Genomic DNA, 23,951 nt, shown 5'->3' on the forward strand with positions numbered 1-23,951 from the left:
GATTTTGTCACCAAGGTAATAAGCATAGTATTTGACAGGCAGTTTTTTTATTTTCTTTCTCCTCCCAACCTCCACCCTCAAGCAGGCCCTGGTGTCTGTTCCCTTCTTTGTGTCCATATGTACTCAAAGTTTTGCTTCCACTTATAAGTGAGAACACGTGGTATTTGGTTTTCTGTTCCTGTGTTATTAATAGTTTGCTTAGGATAATGGCCTCCAGCTCCATCCATATGGATACAAAGTGCATGATCTCATTCTTTTTTATGCCTGTGTAGTATTCTGTGGTGTATATGTACATTTTCTTTATACATGTGGATGATTAATGGTACCTTCCTCAAAGGATGGAGGTAAGTAATAAATGAGGTGATACTTGTAGTAAAAAAATTTAGAACAGTATGTCACATATTATTATATTAGCAATATACATTAACAAATACATTAACAAATATTTACTATTATCACTACTATTAATAATATGAAGTTTTCTAAGTACAATGAAGCCCCACTAATTCTGATTAAGGTGTCAGTGAGTAATGTTTGGGAGGCAGAGCGATTTCTACCATAATTCATTACAAGGATATTAAAATCAGATGTATATAGGGCTTACCATGTGCCCATTCTAAGTACGTTACATACATTACTTTCCACAACAACCCTATGAAGTAGGCATCATTATGACTCTTAGTATTGTCACTGTGTTACAGAGATGAAGAAGTTAAGAAACTTATTGACAGTCACACAGTTAAGTGGAAAAGTTGGGGCATGATTGCAGGTCATCTGGCTCCAGGGCCTGCATACTTAACCCCATTGCTACACTGCCTTTACATACATAACTAACTGTTGACGGTGTGAATGGAAATGCAGCTTTATTACCACACACTTAGGGTTGTAACCCTTCCAGTCACTTATGCTATCTTCTCCTGTAACAAATGGGCGCTAATTAATTATAATTAGCACATTATTCATGTGAAATCCTTGCAGGCAAACTGCTGCTACTAGAGGTAGAAAGTGACAAGAAATGTATTTGTTTCCCTTGATGAGAAGGGAAATGTTTCTTCTTCTATCCTGATTGACTATGTTTGGGCTTATCCAATCCTCCTTTCCATCAATGGTAGACTCCAGCTCAGCACACACAAAAGCAACGCTTCTATGACAGATGACTCTCATCTACACACTTAATTAAGACTTGCTCATTAAAGTACTGACAAGATTCTTTGAAGCTGTTTCTCATGCACTTTCCTCCAAAAGCAACCAGTCTGCTCAGTTAATTCAGGAAAGAAATCAAGTTGGCTTTATTTTCATTCAACAAGCAATTACAGTATGCCAGGTGCTATTCTGAAAGCTTGATGTGCATCATCTTTTTTAATTCCCAATTCACTCCAATATTTTAGGTCCTATTATCATCTCCATTTCGAACAAAAAAAATTGAAAAGTTGTGACTTCCAGAAACCACACAGAGAGTAGCAAGAGGGGCCTTTGTCCTTGGTTTTGTGCTTTGCTCTGGCTGCGCTCTAGCTATGACCCCCCAGAGGGCAAGAAATCTGCAGGGCCAAGGAAAAGTGTCCACCCAGAGACTAGGCTCCTTCTATCCTGCTTTTAGAGCATAAATATCTGGGACCCCACATTTTCCTGCCCAAATGACTCCAAACCCACTTCCAGGGCCTGAGCAGAACTCTTCCTTGTAACCATCCTCTCAAGGGCAAACAGTGATACTGCTAGTGTGAACATCCCTTGGTCTGAAGGGTGATCAAGAGATGGCTGTTTGTGGGGTTTTTTGATTATTTCTGGCTGTGAGAGCTGAGGCTGGCATGTGCATGAAGCCTCCTGTGGTGAGGAATAAAACCCAGGGTAGGAAGGGAAGAAAGAGCAGCTACAGGCCAGGGGACTGGGGTAAGGGACCACCTCTCCCCATGTGGCCATGTTTCAGAAATTCAAAAGGTACAAGAACTTTAAATTGTAGCTTGGCTTTTTAAATTGTTGTAAACATGCATTTTCAAGGTAAAAAGAACATTTTATGTTAGTTTGCCAGTTTGAACAAACTCTTATCCTAGCTTGACAGATGTCAGGGTCAGGCTTGCACCCCCATGTCCACCAGACACAATTGTATGCTTCTTTAAGGGATCAGCTCAAATCCCACTTCTTCCAGAAATTTCATCTAGAGGACGCCCACCAGAATTGTTTTACCCCTCTACTTCTCTTGTGGCAGCCTTTCTCCTGGCCTGCCTGGCCACACTTGTCTAAGCTTCTATCTGTCTTCCCTGTGAGACTGTGACCTAAGATCTGAGACCCATCCATCTGCTTGACCCTCAGTGCCCAGTAGACTGCCTTGCCCAAAATGCATGTCTGAAGATGTTTGTTAATTGAAAATATGAGAAGGGAGAAAAGAGAGGCAGCACTTCTTGGGGAGAAAGGAAAGAATGTGAAGCAATCAGAAAAATCCTTGACATGAGGTTAGGTAAGCTGATAAGGGTTTTTTTTCTTTATTTCATGGAAAATTTCCAACGTATAGAAAGGTAGAAAATAGTGCAATGAACTTCTCTAGGTCTTTCTCCAGCTGCAGGAATGATAAATGAACTCATAGCCCATCTTGTTTCAACTCTACTTGTACTCTTTCCCTATCTCAGTCTTGGATTATTTCAAAGCAAGCCTAAAACATCATATTATCTCAACCATAAGTATTTCAGTATGAAAAGAGCTTGGCCGGGCGCGGCGGCTCACACCTGTAATCCCAGCTACTCGGAAGGCTGAGGCAGGAGAATCATATGATCCCAGGAAGCGGAGGTTACAGTGAGCCGAGATCCTGCATTACAGCCTGGGTGACAGAGCAAGACTCCGTCTCAAATAATAATAATAATAATAATAATAATACTTTTTTTTAAAAGGAAGAGCTTGTTTATCAAGATTTGGTATCACCAAGCCCAGCTGAGCAACAACTGGAGACTGACATGATCGAAGCAGAATCACTTCTGGCAGCTGCAGAGGCTTGTAGGACAGGGGCACATGCAGACGGGTAGCCTGTGTGTGATCAGGGAAGGCAGGCTTTCTCCTTCCCACCGTGATCCTCAGGGGCAAGGAGCTGGGGAAGCATGGGGCCCATGGTCGTGGCTCCTCACTGAGCTAGCCATCTTTCTTTGCTCATTTCAAACCCTGTACTTAGTGATTTTAGACACCTTTGTGCACATCCATACTGACTTGTCTTAATTCTGTCAAAGCCTTCTCTTTCTCCCCTGGAGCTGTCTGGGAATTCTAGTTCATTGTTGCTGGCCGTTTTTTACTTCCTTTGTGCTTAACTTGTTGAAATACTAAAGGGGTTGGACAGTGTCAGACAATATGGCCCCCGTCACGCCACATTTTACATTGAAATCATTTTTAAGGGCTTTGCTCCTTGACACAGATGGTCTCCATATCCTAGGAGATGGTCTTTTGGCACAAAAATGAAAAAGCTGTGCCCCCTGTGAATCAAGAAACCTTGCGAGTTTATTCTAGCTCAAGTCAAACGGACACTTCATTGTCCCAGAGCCTCTTAGTTTCTCCTCTTGTAGGAAGCATTTTTGATTCCTCTCATTAAACACATGGATGAGTTTGCACTCCTCTTTCTCACCTCACGGTGGGCCCCTATTCACACTAAGGCTCATCCCCTTTTCTAAGACAGAGAATGGCCTTCACCTTTAATACTGACACAGAGGATCAACTGCCTGAAGCCACTCCCTGCTTCTCCAAGCCCTCTCAAGAAAGGTCTATAGGACCGGGCACAGTAGTTCACACCTGTAATCTCAGCACTTTGGGAGGCTGAGCAGGGCAGATCACCTAAGGTCAGGAGTTAGAGACCAGCCAGGCCAGCATGGCAAAACCATGTCTCTACTAAAAATATAGAAAAGAGCCGGGCATGGTGGTGGGCACCTGCAATCCCAGCTACTGAGGAGGCTGAAGCAGGAGAATTGTTTGAACCTGGGAGGCAGAGGTTACAGTGAGCAGAGGTCGTGCTACTGCACTCCAGACTGGGCAACAGAGGTAGACTCCCTCTCAAAAAAAAAAAAAGAAGGTCTATCCTTTCACAGACTGCTGCTAATTGTTCCGTTCTTGCTCATGTTAACCCTGTTACTGTCACCACTTGGAAGCCTGAATTTCTTTTCTTTTCTTTTTCCCTTTTTTCTTGGAGTTACCACTGGAATCACTTTCTTTTTAGTGTTTGGGCTTTTTCAGTAATTAATATCTCTCTCAGAGTAAGAGATGTAAGCAAATCTATAATCTCCGTTCCAATCTCTTTTCCTGACTTGTTTGATATTTCACTGACTGTGGTGTAGGTAGCATATCACTGTACACATTCCATTTCACCCTATTTAGGTCCCAAGAAGTCTTTGTTTTTCCATCTCTCTTATGGATTTTTTACTTACTGGGCCAAACTGACATCAAACACAATTCTCCTAGAAAACACTCCTTTCCCACTTCATTGATGTTTTCCACAGTTCTCCTTTAGAGCACATATATCCAATCTGTTTGGTGACTGCAGTATTAAATATTTAGTAGCTATTCTCTTTCTCCCCACTACTAAGTTCCAGGACAGGGATGGCAACTGGGTAATAGTAAGCCCTCGATAAATATTAGAAGGGAAAGAAGTGAATGAATGAACTTTCATTTTTTGACATAGCTTCTCACTGTATTGCCAGGCTTAACTAGAAATCCTGGGCTCAAGCAATTCTCCCACCTCAGCCTCATAAGTAGCTGGCACTACAGGCACAGGCCATGACGCCTGGCTTGAATGAATATTCTTGAATGAATTTCTGATGGCATTTCTTTTATGCTTCTAAAATCTGATCTCCTCTTACTCTCTTTCAGTTTGTTTTCTCAATCATTACAAACCAAATCAATTGTTCATTGGGAAAAACTCTTCTTGCTCCACAATTCCACATATTTCAAGCCAGACACTTTTTTTAAGCTAATATATTCGTCTGTATGTGGCTTCTTAAATCTACAATTTTAGGAGATCAGTGGATTTTTGTTTTCATGGAAATTTTTTTTCATCAGGCTTTAATTTGCATTGCCCAAACTATAATGTAAAACATTCTTTATAAAAACTAATCGATATTAAATACTTTGTAATAGTATCAATGACCTTGTAGGTACTGTTATCTGGTGGCAGAAAATCCTTAAGTGTGTGTAGGTATGTCAGTGTGTATATGTGTGAGTTGCATTTAATAATTATGAAAAATACAGGCAAATTCAAAGAGTTGTACGGACCTGGCAGTAAAAGATATTTGAATTTCTCTCTCACTCTGTCTTGTTTTAAGATTTCAAGTTAAACTTTCCTAGAATAAGAGATTCGAATAAGAGCAATTCTGATCTCAAAAGCATCTATTTCAAAGCCTTCTGAATAATAAAGCTTAAGCGTAGATGAATGGAATGCAACCATCGAATTTTATGTTCAAACATAGTCAGACCTGGATTAAAACCCCAGCTCTGCTAATCATTAGCTGTACGAGATTGCGAAATTTATTTTACCTGTCTGCACCTCTAATTCTCTCTATTTTCTCATCTGTAAAACAGGATACACAGAGCTGGATGTGGTGGCATGCTCCTGTAATCCCAGCTACTACTCAGGAGGCCAGAGAGTCACTTGAACCTAGGAGTTTGAGACCAGTCTGAGCAACATAGTAAAAAACATACCTCAAAAAACAAAAACAAAAAGAAACCCAGCTGGTCTCACGCTTTGTAGTCCCAGCACTTTCGGAGGTCAAGGCCAGCCAATCACCTGAGCTCAGAAGTTAGAGACCAGCCTAGCCAAATGTTGAAAATCCGTCTTTACTAAAAATACAAAAATAAAGGCCAGGTGCGGTGGCCTACACCTGTAATCCCAGAACTTTGAGAGGCCAAGGCGGGCGGATCACCTGAGGTCAAGAGTTCAAGACCAGCCTGGCCAACATGGTGAAACCCTGTCTCTACAAAAATAAAAATAAAAATAAATTGCCAGGTATGATGAAGGCTGCCTGTAATCCCAACTACTCAGGATGCTGTGGCAGGAGAATAGCTTGAACCCAGGAGGCAGGGGTTGCAGTGAGCCAAGATCACGCCATTGCACTCCAACCTGGGTGACAGAGTGAGACTCAGTCTCAATGAATAAATAAAAATACAAAAATGAGCTGGGCATGGTGGTGCACACTATATTCCCAGCTACTAGGGAGGCTGAGGTGGGAGGATCACTTGAACCCTGGAGGCAGAGGTTGCAGTAAGCTGAGATCGTGCCACTGCACTACAGCCTGGGTGACAGAGCAACACCCTGCCTCAAAAATAAATAAATAAATAAATAAGAAAGAAAGAAATCAAAAAAATTTTAAAAAGAAAAAACAGGATAAACAAACTTATTTATGTTATATGTATCAATGCACATAACAGACACACATTAGTACCTAGACTATATAAAGATGTTAAAATCAACTTAAAGAAACCTAACAACCCAGAAGAAATATGGGCAAAGGATATGACAAAGCAACTCAGAAAAGCGGAAACCTGAATGGTAAATAAATACATGAAACAGTGCTAACTCTCTGCTGTGGTCTGAATGTTTGTGTCCCTCCAAAATTCATATGTTAAATTCTAATCCCCAATGTGTTGGTATTTGGAGGTGGAGCCTTTGGGAGGTGACTAGGTGATGAAAGCAGAGCTCTCGTGAATGAAATTAGGAATAAAAGAGACCTGAGGGAGCTAGCTATTCCCTTCCTTCATATAAGGATGCAGCAGCAAGAAGGCACCATCTCTGAGGCAGAGAGCGAGCCCTCACCAGATGCTGAAACTGCCAGCACCTCAATGATGAATTTCCAGCCTCCAAAACTGGGAAAAAATTAATTTCTGTTGTTTATAAATTGCCCAGCCTAAGGTATCTTGTTATAGCAGCCTGAAGAGACTAAGACACTCTCTCTCCTCAGTTACTATGGAAATAGGAATTAAGACCAAGAAAAATACATGATTGCACATGATCCAATTGGCAAAAATATTAAAGACCAGCAATGTAAAATATGACAAGAAACTATGGAAAATACTGTGGAGATTTCTGAAAACATTAAAAACAGAATTAGCAATGGATCCAGCAACCCTACTCCTGGTTATCTACTCAAAGAAGAAGTCAATATTCTGAAGGAACACCTGCACATACATTTTCATTGCAGCACTGTTCACAATAGCCACGATATGGAATCAACCTACATGTCCGTCAGCAGATGAATGAATAAAGAAAACGGGGTACATAATACACAATGGAGTACTATCCAGCCACAAGAAAGAATGAAATCTTTCATTTACAACAACATGGATGGAACCGGAGGTCATAATGTTAAATGAAGTAAGCCAGACACAGAAAGCCAAATTTCTCATGTTCTCACTTATATGTGGGAGCTAAAAACTTTGGATACTTGGAGGTAGAAAGTGGAAAAATGAATAACAGAGACTGGGAAGGGTGAGTGGCAGGGTGAGGGGAACAAGGAGAATAAAAAGTGAGTTAAAAGATACAAACATAAAGCAAGATAGAAGGAATAAATTTAATGTTTATAGCAGAACAGGGTGACTATACTTAACCATGTCTTGTATTCAGGTGACGGACTCCCTAAATACCCTCACTTGATCACTACACATTAGATATGCACAATTTTTTAAAAGGCAAATCCACACATGCATTCTTAAAACTCAATCACTAAAATATGACAGGGAGATAGAGAAATACACTCTTGCATACATTACAGATGGGAGTGTAAGCAGGAAGTCTATTTTAGCAATGTGTAGTAAAGTTGAGGATGTTCATACCTCATGACCCAACAGTCCCACTTCTTGAAAACTACAAAAGGACATGTGTAAGCATGTCCACTATAACGTTGTTTATAAAGCAAAGAGCTGAAGACAAAATGCTCACCAACAGGAAGATGATTAAGTAAATTGTAATATATATACACAGTGGAATACTACATACCAGTGAGAATAAACAAACTAAAGCAACTCACTGTAACTTGACTGCATCTCAGAAATCTACATACTGGGGTCTATTGGGGAGAATAGGGGAGGGACAGCGGGGGTGGGGGGAGCTGGGGAAGAATAGCATGGGAAGAAATGCCAGATGTGGGTGAAGGGGAGGAAGGCAGCAAATCACACTGCCAGGTGTGTACCTATGCAACTATCTTGCATGTTCTGCACATGTACCCCAAAACCTAAAATGCAATTTAAAAAAATAATAAATAAAAGAAATCTAACATCGACCAAAAACCCACCTGCAATCAGAGGCATATAGTATGTGAGCATCTTCATAAAGTTAAAAACATGTTAAACAATATGATTTCTCTTTTAGAGATTCATACAAATATGTTGTACAAATACATGCCTGCAATAAAACTTTAAAGACCTGAATGGGAATAATAAACACCAAATTCTAGAAAGCGGTTACCTCCGTGCTGTAGGGGGAAAGGAGGAGTACACACGCGCTTCAACTACATTTCTTCTGTTATATTTCTTAAGCTGGAAGATGGATATACAATTGTGAATTATGCTATTATCTAAAGGTCTAAAATACTTAACTTCAAAAAATGCCTATCTCTCAGTATTGTTGTGAGGCTTAAATGAGGTCGTGGATTTAAAATATTCAGCACAGTATTTGGTACCTAGCAAATGTTCTGTAAGTATCAATTCCCTACCACCATAATACACAAACATCCACTCCTTCACCTCCCACCATGGCCTTTAAATTTGTAAATATCATCGGGTAGCTGCATAAGACTCCAGACACCTAAGCCTGCTTTATGAATTCTCACCTTATCCTGCAGCTTCTTTCCTTTATATTAACTCTGTTGAGCTGGGCTGAGGAAGCTTGTCCCTTAGAGCGAACTAAACTAAGTCCCTCACATTGTAATTTACACTAGTTTTCTCTTCTGCCTTGGTTGGATATTGGAAGTTATAATCTGCAAAAGGTCCCAACTGTACATGACCCAATCTTCCCAATATGGTTTGTGAAATATTTCAGTTACCTATTGCTGTGTAACAAACCACCCAATACTTAGTGGCTTACAATGGCAACTGCCTTATTTGCTCATGATTTTTCAATTTCGGCTGGGTTCATCTAGGTGGTTCTTCTGCTTGTCTTTTGTGTATTGGCATTCAGCTGTTAGCGCAGCTAGAACTAGGCTCAGCTCAGATGTTGGCATAACTGGGACAACTTTCCATGTAATCTCAAAGCTTCTCCCTCCCTGTGTAGACTCTCCACATGTTTACTGCAGCAGGGTAGCTGGACTTCTCACATGGTGGCTCAAAGCTCTCAAGAGCACAAAAACAAAACAGTCAAGCCATATTAAGGCTTAAGACCCAGAACTGGCACAGTGTCATTTCTGCTGCATTTTACTGGTTAAATCAAGTCCCTGCCCAGATGCAAGGGGAGAGAAATATGCACTGATGGGAATACTTTCCTATTATGTCATTTACCAAGCCTGTTGTTTCCAGAAAACAGAGGTGGCCTGGGAACTCTATTGTTGCCCTTTGGTTCATGGGAGAAGACAGACTGCCTGCAGCAAGAAGCAGAGTCCTCAGATATCAGAACATCACCTGCTGCTGCACATACTCTCTCTCCCCATCCCAGCCTCACTTATAGACACCGCTTGATTTAGAAACTCTTTTCCAATTTCACATATGTAGATTGTATGAGTACCAGGCACTAGGCACTATATTATGTTCTGGGAACCTCAGAACAAATAGCAATGGTTTAGATCATTAAGGATTTCAGATTGCAGCCAACAAAGAAGGGGGGTTAGATTCTATCTTCCCAGCTGCCATGAGGTGGCCTCACAAACCAAATCGAAAGCCTAAAGACATCCAGGCTAGATGACAGCCACAATAGCCACTTGACCTAACAGGCTGAGCCCTTGGTCACAAAAGGGCATTTTATTAGTCTAACAAGGCGTAATTTTTGTAAGAACATGAAGCTGTTACCAGTATGTGGCTTCATTGTGTAGATCAACATTTTTAGATTCTAAAACTATAAGCTAGCTGCTTTTGCCCTGTGAGACCTAGTACTTTTTGCCTTGTTCATAATAGGTGGCAAAGACACATTTATTTTCATGTCGAATTGAATTTACTCTGAGTTTTTTGAATGTCGAGGAAATGTTGTTTCACTGCATGTAATACTTAGAATAGTGCTTTAAAAAATAACACCTGGTAGACCTCCAATGACACATAGATACACACAAATATGTATATATATACACAAATACACACAAAATACATATATAACATAGCTATTAGTCCTCAGTTATTTTAGTTTGCTTTTAGCCAATTGAATTTTTTAAAGTTCCCAGACACTCCAAGAAGCAAATAGGCACCACTTACACCCTGCAGCCAATCACTTTTAATTCTTCTAGCAGTCATTTTGATAATATCAGACATAATGAAATCACTTATCAGTAATATGGGGTCTAATTCCCCGTATGCAAAATAGTCTATTTTAATTCAGGTTTGGAATCCCTGCCAGAGCTCTCAAGACAGCTCCTTTTATAGGGTTATTATTAAAGAAACTTTATTTTTATGATAATAAATTCTTATATAAATAGATCTCTCACACAATAACACAGAATCCCAGCTAGACTCTCCCACCAGTTGTCATGAAGTGCTATCATGCTCTATATTGCTTGAGTAAATAAGAAGCTGGCAGTTTCTGAATTACACTGAGTTTACAGATGGGGGTTATGAGGGTGACTCCCGGATCCCCAAAAAATCTGTCACTGCAATAACATTTTAGATTGAATGGAACCTTATTAAATCAGATCTAAAGAAACTGAGCGCAGAGCTGTTATTATCTCTTATGTAAATAAGGGTGGGAGCACATCATTTTTTAAGACATGATTTTTCTTGATGGACTATGTGGCTTGTCTGACATCATTAGGTCCCTTTTGTGGTTTTAATCTGCAGTTTGGACACTCGAAGTGTTGAGCTATTTTCGCTCCTTAAAGTGACATGAGTTTGGTTAATGGAAGAAAGAAAATGAACCCCTGAGGATCTTCAGCTAAAAGCATTACTTATAGGAGAAATCAGTCTTCTATTTGGGTTGGGAAAAATCAGTTGAAGAAAGGTGCTGAGTGGCCAGGAAATGGAAAGGAAGTTGAAGAAAGGAAAATAGGAAGAGAATGAGTCAAAGCCATCCCCATGTTCTTCACCATTCTTCTTCACAATGGGATCCTTTTTCTTCTCCAAGCTCCTTCTTTCACGCATAGAGCCTGAGAGCCTAAAATTGCAGGAAGAAGAGTGCTGGTACCATTAACAGGTAAAGGAAAGAAATATCCAGGCCTGCCCTCAGATTAGCCCGGTACTCTCTCTTTCAGCCTAAAACTTGGAAAATAAGAGCACGCATGGTATGAAAAATAGCTTTGTTTTAAACTACTAAAGAGAAAAAAAAGACCAAATTACAATATTAAACTGACTGTGAAAGTGTGTTTTATTCATTTCATTTTCCTGTCTTGATACATCTCATCCTTACACATGGATTTATGCTTCACAAATTACTGCTTATGTTAGAATCCTTGGACCAAATTCGTAGAAAAAGATTCAGCCCTAACTCTGTCGAGTATTTTTATTGTTGTTTAACGCAACCAGATCTGTGATTCATTAACTGCTTGTCATGTGTTGATATGTGGATCAGGAATTGATCAACAGCTGGCAAAATTTAATAAAAGGAGCTCATTTCTGGAGAAACGAGCTCGTTGCCATGCCAACTATCGATCTTCCCTGATGGAGGCTCCACAGTCAGTCACAAAATGGGCCCTGTTAGGCAGGCCCTACAGTCTGCCCATAGGAAATCACTGGGTTGCCAACCTCAAATGAGTTCCTGAAAATGACTTCAGGTTCACAGTGGAGAGAACTGGGCTGCATGTGTTTGCAGGAAATACTCTGGCTCACAATTGAGTAGGACACATATATTCCATTGAACACCTGAGAATCTTGTCACATAGCTGGGTATGGAATGCAACATTGTTGAAATACATTGCATTCTGCTTGTGCAGTGCATAGCATATTATAGCCATAGAGAGAGAACGAACAGATTAATTTATTACTGTTTCATGTTTACGAAATATAAATGCAAAGAAATCTGTTTACTCTGTGTCATTATGTACTCATTTTTTAGGTGTGAGAAAGATTAATAGCAGCTTTATCAAAGAGAGATCTGGGTCTGCACTGTGTTGTATAACATAAAGGCCAGGGGAAAAAAAGAGAGAGAGAATAATAATCAAAGAACTCTTTGAACTTTTTGAAACTCTGAAAACTCCTTTAAAGTTAAGAAGTTATCAGAATATTTGAAAATGTCACAGATTCTAATTTGAGGAATTCCATTTGCTTTTATAGGAGCTGAGACATCTTCAAATGTAGAAATTACATTTCACTGTATTGTTACCAAGTGAATAGAGTGCTTTTAACATTTGCTCAACAAATACTATTTGAGCACCTACAATGTAGATGGCAAAGCTTATAAATATAACTGCTACATGCACAGCATTTAAAAATAAATCATACTCCCTACATATTGTAATGAGAGATAAAGTTATCCTGTTTTAAGCCTTGGCTAGTAAACTTGAAGCCTCTTGGACATGATTTCTCCCTCCCCTGTCAACTGGACTCAAGGGCATGAGGGGCCCACTCTCAGAATGAAACCAGCCCTCACCGATGCCAAAACCATTCAATGGGGAAAAAAGCAGTCTTTTCAACAAACGGTGCTGAGAAAACTGTATACTCACATATAAAAGAATTAAACTGGATCCTTACTTAAATCCATATATAAAAATTAACTCAAAATGATTCAAAAGTATACAACATGATGTGTTGACATACATATAAATAGTAAAATGATTACTACAGTCAAGCAAATGAACATATTCATCACCTCATATAGTTACCTTCCTTTTTTTGTGTGGTGAGAGCACTCAAACACTACTCTTCTAGCAAATTTCCAGTATACGGTAAATGTTATTAACTATAGTTCTCACACTCTACATTAGATCTGTAGGCTTATACATTTTCTGTAGCTTTGTACCCACTGGTTGGCCCTTACTTTTCCATTTTTCTCCTCTCCTTGCCCAGGGTAACCACTGTTCTATTATCTATTTTTATGCATTCAACTTTGTTTTTCCCTTTCTTTTTTTTGAGATGGAGCCTCTCTGTCACCCAGGCTGGAGTGCCATGGTACCATCTTGGCTCACTACAAAGTCTGCCTCCTGGGTTCAAGCAATTCTCTGCCTCAGCTTCCCTAGTAGCTGGGATTAAAGGTGCCCACCACCATGCCTGGCTAATTTTTTGTTTTTTTTAGTAGAGATGGGGTTTCACCATCTTGGTCAGGCTGGTCTTGGACTACTGACCTCATGATCCACCTGTCCCGGCCTCCCAAAGTGCTGGCATTACAGGCATGAGCCACTGTGCCGAGTCTCAATTTTTATATATATATAACAAAAATAACAAATTTTCAAAAAGACACATTGAAAAGGTAAATAAAATAAAATTGGGCATTTTGTAAATACTCTTTTATAACTTACATTTTCCATGTAACAATATATTTTAAGCATTTTAAAATGCCATTGTTATTATGAATATAACATTATTGTTATTAAACATGACCTTAATAACTAAAAAATAGACCAAAGACCTAAATGTAAAACCTAAAACTATAAAGCTCTTAGAAGAAAATATTGGAAAAAATCTTCATGATATCTGATTTGTCAATGACTTTATGAATATTATATAAAATGCACAGACAACAAAAGAAAAAAAAATTGGACTTCCCCCAAATTAAGAATGTTTTGCTCACCAAAGGATACTATCAAGAAGGTAAAAAGACAAACTACTGAATGGGAAAAAATATTTGCAAATCATATATCTGATAATGCGTTAATATTCAGAATGTATTAAAAACTCCTACAGTTCAATAATAAAAACCAAATAATCCAGTTTAAACTGGGTAAAGGACTTGAATAGATATTTCTGCAAAGAAGATACACAAATGGCCAATAGGCATATGAAAAGATACGCAATATCATTACTTCTCTAGAAATGCAAATTAAAACTACAATGAGATACCGTTACCCACACACTAGGATGGCTGTAATTTAAAGACAAAACAACGACAAAAAAGAAACCCAGAAAATAACGAGTGTTGACAAGGTTGTGAAAAAATTGGACCTTTCATGTATTGCTGGTGGGAGTGTTAAAATGGTGTGGCCATTGTAGAAAACAGTTTGGTGATTTCACAAATGTTAAACTTAGAAGTCCATATGGCCTGGCAATTCTACTGCTAGATATTAATATATATTTAAAAGATTTGAAAGCAGGGGCTAAAAATAATATTTGTACATAAAATGCTATTCACAATAGCCAAAATGTGGAAAGAACCCGTGTCCATCAACCAACGAATAAACAAAATATTATATTTTATATATAGATATTACAATGAAATATTAAGTCTTAAGAAGGAAAGAAACTTGACATATGCTGCAACATAGATGAAACTGGAAACATTATGATAAGAGAAATAAGGCAAAAGGACAAATATTGTATGATTCTGCTTATATGAGATACCTGGAAGAGTCAGAATACTGGTTAAAATAGAGACAGAAAGTAGAATAGTTACCACGGGCTTTGGGGAGAGGATAATGGGGAATTAGTGGGTACAGAGTTTCTCTTTGAGATGATGAAAAAATTCTAGAGATAGATAATGGTAAAGGTCATACAACAATGTGAACATACTCAAAGCCAGTGAACTGTACACTTAAAAATAGCTAAAATGATAAATCTTTTGTATGCAAATTTTACTGCCATACAAAAATAAAATTGAAATTTCCTGATTTTTGTTTTTGTTTTAGACAGAGTCTCACTCTGTCACCCAGACTGGAGTGCAGGAGCGCAATCTTGGCTCACTGCAACCTCCACCTCCCAGGTTCAAGCAATTCTCGTGCCTCAGCCTCCCAAGCAGCTGGGACTACAGACATGCACCATCAAGCCAACTACCTTTTGCATTTTTAGTAGAGACAGACGGGGTTTCATCATACTGACCAGGCTGGTCTCGAACTCCTGACCTCAAGTGATCCGCCCACCTCAGCCTCCCAAAGTGCTGGAATTACAGATGTGAGCCACCGTGCCTGGCCGTCCTTTTCTCTTTCTACCTTTAAAGATATAAGTCCTTAAGATCTCATCTCCAGGTAGGTTTTCTCTCTCTGATTCTAAGAAGAAAAAGCACACATGGAGAACCAGAATTATCTACTATCACTCGCTTTTCTAATTAACGCTCTCATCGAAGACTTATTTATTCACTTTTATCTTAGCATCCCACAGTGTTACAATTTTCTGTTTCCTTCCATCTCCCCCACTGCTGTGAGCATCGTGAGGACAGAGGCTGTCTTTTCTTTATGACAGGAGAATGGATGGAAATGCAAGCTTTCAATTTAGTTGGCCTTAGAGACCAACTCCAAATCTGTCCTTAACTAGCCAGGGGAACTTAAGCAAGTGATTGCATCTCTCTGCAACTCTGTTTTCTCATCTGCAAACTAGGGAGTGTTTTAAATGAGGTGATAAAGTGTTCAGAATCATAAGGAGTAAAAAAATCTTAGTTATAACGTAAATAATAATTTTAATAATAAGTATTAAATTCTTTTTTTTTTGGGGGGGAGGAAGGCGGGAGGGAGGGAGGGAGGGAAGGGAAGAAAGGAAATCAAGCAATGAAAGAGACATTGCCGACCTGGATCTAGAGGTTTACAAGTTGATTTCTTTTTTTTTTTTGAGAGAAGGAAAGAAAAAAAAAATAAGTAAAGGAGAGGAAGAAAGAGGAAGAGAAAGAGGGAGAGTAAATGGAAATATTACTTTATTTTGAAAAAAATTGGGTATTAATAATGGCCAATCAATGTTTCATTTAAACTAATGGGTGGGTGTGATGTGGTATTGACAAGAATGTATTTAAAGTGGAGAGCTCTATAAATATTTATTAAGTTTACTTGTTCTGGATCTGAGTTCGAGCCCTTGATATCCTTATTAATTTTCTGTCTCATTGAATCTAAGTCTCCTATCTGGGTGTTAGGATCGTTAGCTCTTGTTGTTGCATTGATCCTTTTATCACTATATCTTTGTGGCTTTAAAATCTATTTTATCCGATACAAGAATTGCAACTCCAGCTTTTTATTTATTTATTATTTATTTTTGCTCTCCATTTGGTTGGTAAATCTTTCTCCATCCCTTTGTTTTGAGTCTTTGTGTATCCTTGCATGTGAAACAGGTCTGGATGTAACATGCTGTTGGGTTTTGGATGTGTCTTTTGATTGGGAATTCAGTCAATTTAAATTTAGGGTTACTGCCATTTGATGTTGACTGGCTGTTTTATCCATTTGTTGGTGTAAATTCTTCTTTGTGTTGGTGCTCTTTACTTTTTGGTGTATTTTTAGAAAGGCTAATACTGGTTGTTTCTTTCTGTGTGTAATGCTTCTTTCAGAAGCTCTTGTAAAGCAGGCCTGGTGGTAATAAAATCTCTGAGTTCTTGCTTGTTCATAAAAGATTTTATTTTTCCTTCAGTTGTGAAGCTTAGTTTGGCTGGATATGAAATTCTGGGCTGAAGGTTCTGTTCTTTGAGGATGTTGAATATTGGCCCCCACTCTCTTCTGGCTTGTAGAGTTTCTGCTGAGAGATCTGCTGTAAGTCTGATAGGCTTGCCTTTATGGGTAATCTGACCTTTCTCTCTGGCTGCCCTTAGTATCCTCTCCTTCGTTTCAACCCTGGTGAATCTAACGATTATGTGCCTTGGGGTTGCTCTTCTTGAGGAATATCTTTGTGGTGTTCTCTGTATTACCTGGGGTTGAATGTTGACCTGCTTTGCTAGTTTAGGAAAATTTTCCTGAATAATATCCTGAAGGGTATTTTCCAGCTTGGATTCATTCTCTCCGTCGCATTCAGGTACACCTATCAAACGTAAATTTGGTCTTTTCACATAGTCCCACATATCTTGGAGACTTTGCTCATTCCTTTTTATCCTTTTTTCTCTAATCTTTTCTTCACGTTTTATTTCATTAAGTTGGACTTTGACCTCTGATATCCCTTCTTCTGCTTGAACAATTCGAGTGTTTAAACCTGTGCAGACTTCTCGGAGTTCCTGTATTGTATTCTTCAGTTCCATTAATTCACTCATACTCCTCTCTAAGTTGTCTATTCTCAATAGGATTTCATCAAACCTTTTTTCAAAGTTCCTACTTTCTTTACGTTGGGCTACAACATGTTCTTTTAACTCACCGAAGTTTGTTATTATCCATTCCTTGAAGAGTGATTCTGTCATCAGGATGCACTCGTTCTCCATCAAGCCTTGTTCCATTGTTGATGTGGAATTGTGATCATCTTTAGAGGGAGAGGCGTTCTGACTTTGAGTATTCTCAGCTTTTTTATGCTGGTTTCTTCCCGTCATTGTAAATTTATCCTCCTGTCGTCTTTGAAATTACCAACTTTCAGATTAGGTCTCTTGAGTGGACGTCCAGGTTGTTAGTTCCCAGGGCCAGAGCAGCTGCGTTAAAACTGATGGTGCTTTTCTGCCCAGGATTCTCCTGTCGGGCTTCCTTCTTGTTTCCGTAGTAGGCGACTCTGCCTTCCCGGGGGCTCCAAACCTCGGTCAGAAGGGGAACCGGTCCTGTTTACTCTGCGCCGAGCGCTGCTGCGTCGAGGTGCCGTCACAGCCGCTGCGCGGACCACGAGAGTCGCGCTGGCGACTTGTGTGTTTCCACCACTGGGGGATCTTCTGCTCCGTGAGCAACCAGACTTTGTCTGAAAATGTGGCGTCCTCTAGTTCTCCGCGCCTTCCCTGAGAGCTGCAATCCCGGGATGTTAGCGATCGGCCATCTTGGATCATTTCCCGTATTAAATTCTTTTAGTGTAAAAATAAAGTTTTAGTAATAGAATGATTTATGTTATAATTTTTATAATTATTATATCCAACGCCTAACACATAAAGTGAAATAAGCCAGAAAAAGAAAGACAAATACTACATGTCCTCACTCATATTTGGAAGTTAAAAAATTGATCTTAGAGAAATAGAGAGTAAAATAGTGGCTACCAGAGCCTGGGAAGAGTAGGTAGGGAGGACACACAGAGAGATTGGTTAACAGAAGCAAAATTACAATTAGAAAGGAGGAATAAATTCTAGTGTTCTATAGCACTGTAGGGTGACTACAATGAACAACAATTTATTATATATTATCAAATAGCTAGAAGAGAGGGTTTTGAATGTTCCCAATATGAGAAATGATAAGTGTTGGAGGTGATGGATATGCTAATTATCTTGATTTGATCACTATACATTGTATGTATAGAAACATCAGTGTGTACCACATAAATATGTACAATTATTACATGTAAAATTTAAAACAAATCTAAATATTGAACACACATTCTAATTCTGATTTAAATATTAGATGATAAAATTTATAGAATAAAATATTATCAAAAATAGCCAGGTAAATATGTAAAATAAAGACAATGTAAAAATAATAAGCGTTTTAAGATTAGACATTACTTCAGCTATTTTTTTGAATGCAATCTTAAAATAATGTGCAACACTATGCATGCATTAAGGTGTCAGTTCTTTTGTGCAAAATATTTTAAGCTTCAGTTAAAAATTCTGACTCTTTGCTTATAAGTAAAGTGTTAAGGAAATAGTGTTATGACAATCCAAACATTTTCCTCTAACTCTTTCATCTTCAAATAATCCTACATCTTGACTTATAATTTTAGAGAAATGTTTTTGAAGACTTTAATTTGGGGAGAGGGATCAGAGACTGAAATCTTTATATTGAGAGTAAGATGTTATTCTTGTTTAGAGAAAGCATTTCTAGTTTGTCTTCCTCTTTTTTAGTTTTGTTGTGTATAGATGGAGATTTTGGTTTAGAATTACCTGGGTTTTTTGTTTGTCTGTTTCTTCTGTTTTGTTCTTTGAGCCAGGGACTCATTCCTCTCTCTTTCTGGCTGGAGTGCAGTTGCACAATCTCAGTTGACTGCAGCCTCAACTTCCTGGGCTCAAGTGATCCTCCCATCTCAGCATCCCAAGTAGCTAGGACTACAGGTGAGCACCATCATGCCCGGCTAATTTTTTTTTTTGTAGCGACAGGGTTTCACTGTGCTGCCCAGGCTGGCGTCCAACTCCTGGGCTCAAGCGATTAGCCCACCTGGGCCTCCCAAAGTGCTGGGATTCTAGGTGTGAGCTGCCACACCCCATTACCTGTATCAATTTCTGTATTATATTTCCTTAATACTTTGAAAGGTAATCTAACTAAAATAAAATTGGTTCTTTCAATAGAAAAAACAGTAATTTTTATAATAAAGACTAAATGATTTTTAATGTAAAAATTAATATTGTGAATAAATATAATTATTACATTATAATTATTGTACCCAATACCTAACTGGATAGTGACTAGTAAGTTGCAGAATATATGCATTTACCACACCGTAATTGCCAACCGTAACTGACTTTTTCCTTGTCTGCCTCTCCCAGTAGATTGGCAGTTCACTAACTGCTGAAACAGTGTCTTAGTATCTGAAACATGGAGTATAGTACCTGATATATAGGAGGAACTCAATACATGTGAATAGTATGAAAAAAAGTGAATTCGTGGAAGACTAGTGGTATTGGGAACCCAAGTGAGAGAAGCCCAAAAGTGAAGAGAAATGAGAAAGGAGATGAGGCCTCTTGTGTGGTCATTTCCTCCTATTCTGGAGCTTTTCCTAGAGCTGTCCTTAAGAGGGAAAAAGTCCTGTGTCATTTTTTAATGAGGAATGGCACTTTCTTGTTCATGCTTCCTAATTAGAATGTGGCAATACAGAAAGTTTTATTGTACTGCCTATTTACTTGTTTGCCTCCCACCTCTAGACTGTGAGTTCTGGGAAATGAGTGTTCATTCCAGGTCCTGTCCGAGCACCTAGCACGATACCTGCCAGATAGTAGTTGGTGCTCAGTGCATGCTGATGGCATGAAAGAATGCAAAATAGAATTGGATCTGATGCTTATTTTACTTTATAAAAGGACTCTCTGGCCGAGCGTGATGGCTCACGCCTGTTATCCCAGTACTTTGGGAGGCTGAGGAGGATGTATCGCCTGAGGTCAGGAGTTCGAGACCAGCCTGGCCAACATCGTCAAATCCCATCTCTACTAAAAATACAAAAATGAGCCAGATGTGGTGATGGGCGCCTATAATCCCAACTACTCGGGAGGCTGAGGCAGGAGAATCGCTTGAACCCCGGAGGTAGAGGTTTCACTGAGCTGATATCGTGCCATTGCACTCCAGCCTGGGTGACAAGAGCAAGACTCCATCTCAAAAAAAAAAAAAAAAAAAAAGACTCTCATGTGGGAGGAGGGGCAGTCTTGATGCAGTGATCAGCATAGTCATTCAGTGAACACTTGAGTGAATGAAACTTATCCCCTATTCAGAGAGTCAGTGTTTGGTTTTTGACTTTCTCTCTCTGAGGTCAATACAGTAGAACATTACTTAATTGACGTATTTTAAGTGTGTTAAATGATCTGCTCTCCATGAATTTTGGCTTAACATGTCTAAATCATGAAAAAATGAATAGGAATGCTCATGCTTTGAGGACATAAGAAGGGAGGAAGTAGAAAATGGTAATGAATTGAGGGAATACAGCAGGGGAAATTATAAAAACACCCAAATTTTCTTTTCTTCTTTTCTTTTTTTGAGAGAGAGTCTCACTCGGTTGCCCAGGCTAAAGTGCATTGGCACGATCTGTGCTCACTGTAGCCTCCACCTCCCAGGCTCAAGCAATCCTCCCACCTCAGCCTCCCAAGTATCTGGGGCCACAGTCACACACCATCATGTCCAGCTAATTTTTGGATTTTTAGTAGAGATGGGGCTTCATCACATTGCCCAGGCTAGTCTTGAACTCCTGAGCTCAAGTGATCTGCCCGCCTCTGTCTCCCAAAGTGCTGGGATTACAGGTGTGAGCACCGCACCTAACCAAAACCCAAGAATTTTCTATCTGAAGGACAGTAAAATGGCAGATAAAAAGGAAAAAAATAAGGAATGTAAGAGAGAGAAAATTCATGGATTCAAGTCTGTGCCTTGCAATCTGGAGGGAAGAAATTAACAGAACATAGTTTTTATCTAGAATGACAGTATTATGCTAATATGCTGCTTCCTCCCCCATGTCCCCCTCCACTGCAAGTCCTTAGAAAATGATTTTGTGTCTACTGGTTAGTTCACATCCTCTCACTATTTTCAGTCTGGGGAGTCTAGGTTAACAAGATCCAGTAGTCAGGTGTGGTGGTTCGCACTCGTAATTCCAGCACTTTGGGCAGCCGAAGTGGGCAGATAACCCGAGGTCAGGAGTTCAAGACCAGCCTGACCAACGTGATGAAACCCCATCTCTACTTTGCTAAGTACGAATGTCTATACAAAAAAGAAGTATGTCTGCTTCTTTTCTAAGTATGAATGTCTATACAAAAATAAGCCAAGCAGGGAGGCAGGTGCCTGTAATCCCAGCTACTCAAGAGGCTGAGGCAGGAGAATCACCTGAACCTGAGAAGTGGAGGTTGCAGTGAGCCAAGATTGTGCCATTGCACTCCAGGTTGGGTGACAGAGCGAGACTCCATCTCAAAACAAACAAACAAACAAAAACAAAAAAAAGTCCAGTGACTTGACTCCATTTTACATAATTGTCCCTGCTTTCTGAATTCTATATCGAGATCTCCCTTCTTTTAAAATATTATGACAAGATTACCTGGAGCCAATGTTTATCCTAGAACATGCTTTATCATCAGGATGATGACTCACTCCATCTTGGAATGTTGTAATGATGGTTTTTCATGATGGCCAGTAAATACACCAATGCTTTTGTAGCCAGTGAACAATTTCAACCAGCAGTCCCAGCCAAACCTGCTGCTCCTGGTTGCATAGGGTACCAACTGGGCCTACAAGGCATCCATTCTCCATGGCTGGTCCTGCACTCCACCCACAGTTCAGTCGAGCCTCACAGTTTCAGAATTTACCTCCAGTAATAGGTCAAATCCTGCTAGAACAAACTACATGGACAGATGCCAAATTCCTCTGCTGTACAGGAATACAGCTATAACAGATAGTGCTTGAAATCCAGCCATCAGTAGGACTTCCTGCCATATGAAGGTTTTTTTGTGATGGTGTTTCTTGTAATACAAGTTGACCTGGACTATTTAGGGCCCTGCTTTGCTTCTTTTCTAAGTACGAATGTCTATAGATGGCTGGTTACCCAGGCTATTGCTTTGAATAGGTCCTTCCATATTTAAATGTTTGGTAGCAGAGGTAGTATTAAAATACTCAATGACATGAGTCTTCATTTCACAAAGAAAAAGTAAGTATCTCTAATTACAAAGGGCTAGATAGGCTTCAATTTGTGAAATATGCCAACAGTAAAACAATGATGCTAAAATATTTTGGGGATTTACAAATAAATTATATACATTACATGACTTTGTGTCTCATCATGCAGCCTAATCTTATACGTAGACACTTCTTTCCAATTCCCTTTGCATTTTTGAGGAAGGACAGTTTGAAATTTTTCCACACACATCCAGGTGTACCCCATTGACATAGTATTTCAAGACAGCTTGAACCAATTATTATTCTGCTCAGAATTCCCATAGTATATTAGAGCTCATTTTTGCTATATGCAAGTTGGCACCTAAACATACTCTATTGTCCTAATAATAATAGTTCTTATATCATGAGTGCAAGGTAAACACTGGGCTAAATTTTGGAGATCCAGTCAGAAGGGCACAGTTCTTATCCTTTCTTAGGAACTCACAAGTTAATGAGAAAGAGAACCAAGCAGTTGTAATCTGTTGTGATTTGTGGTGCAGAGAGAGGCACACAAGGAGATAGTTGAAACAGTAGATATTTGAAACTACTAATTGATTCATTTACAGATACATAACCAAGCCAATAACAACACAAAGCTCAATCTATAGTTTCTCTTTTGCTTCCTGTATCTATTTTTACACTGTTTCTTAAAAGTGGGGTTGAATACAGGTAGACCCCAACCCAGTAATAATTTGAACCAAAGACTTCCTTGTGTTTTTAGTTCCTAATCTTAAATATTTGAGGAGTTCTTTTATAGACACAGCAATATTTTTAAAAAGTTTTAAACATTTACTCAGCACTAAGCAGGTGCTAGACATAGTACTAGAAATTTCCCTGTATTAACTCATTAATCATCAACATAATTCTTTTTAAAAATGAGAAAACTGAGTTTTGGGGGAATTTAAATAACCTGCCAATTTCACACAGCTATTAGGTGGCACGACAGAGATTTGTGCCAGGACTTTCCACTCCCATGAGCATGTAATGCTGCCTCTTTCACATAACTGCTGAGTTAACTTAATTAGGAATTCTTGTTTTTCTTTCTATTACTGAGTCAGATCATCCCAGACTAGAATTTGAAATGCATTTTACCTAAGGAAATATGTTATATATGGTATTTATGTGTGGTTGCAATGGGTTAGAAAATAGTCAGGAAATTAAATCACAGAGAAAGAGTCAACTCAGAAACCACCGAACAATGGGCAGGATGCCCTCCGGCCCAGACTCACCAAAACAAACGGATTCAGTTTTTATAAATGTGCAAGATCATCCAAGATGTAAAGGATTATAAATATAGACCCTGGAAATTTTAAGACGCTTTTTGCCTCTCTAGGCCAGACAGAAAGAGAATGTCAACAGCAAAGTGCCATTTGTCCAAAATTATATTCAAAGCAGCAATCTGAACATACATCACACAAGGCTATGGACACTAAACACAGGCCGAAGCCACATGATTCAACTTGCTCCCGGGACAAAACCGTGACATTTTTAGAGTCTATTTCCCTAACCATGCTGTTTCTTATTCTCCGTAGAAAGTCCAAAGTAGGGGAGAACCCAAGTGTGGCTATACTTCTGATTCCAGTGGGG

At 39.2% G+C, this 23,951-nt stretch overlaps 1 long non-coding RNA gene across 1 annotated transcript in view; it reads right to left on the bottom strand.

Moving 5' to 3' along the window:
• The window catches only part of LOC144581166 (uncharacterized), a 102,491-nt gene that overhangs the window by 52,492 nt on the left and 26,048 nt on the right, over nt 1-23,951 (bottom strand). The window lies entirely within an intron of this gene.

Source organism: Callithrix jacchus, chromosome X (genome assembly GCF_049354715.1).
Source record: "Callithrix jacchus isolate 240 chromosome X, calJac240_pri, whole genome shotgun sequence".
NCBI lineage: Eukaryota > Metazoa > Chordata > Mammalia > Primates > Cebidae > Callithrix > Callithrix jacchus.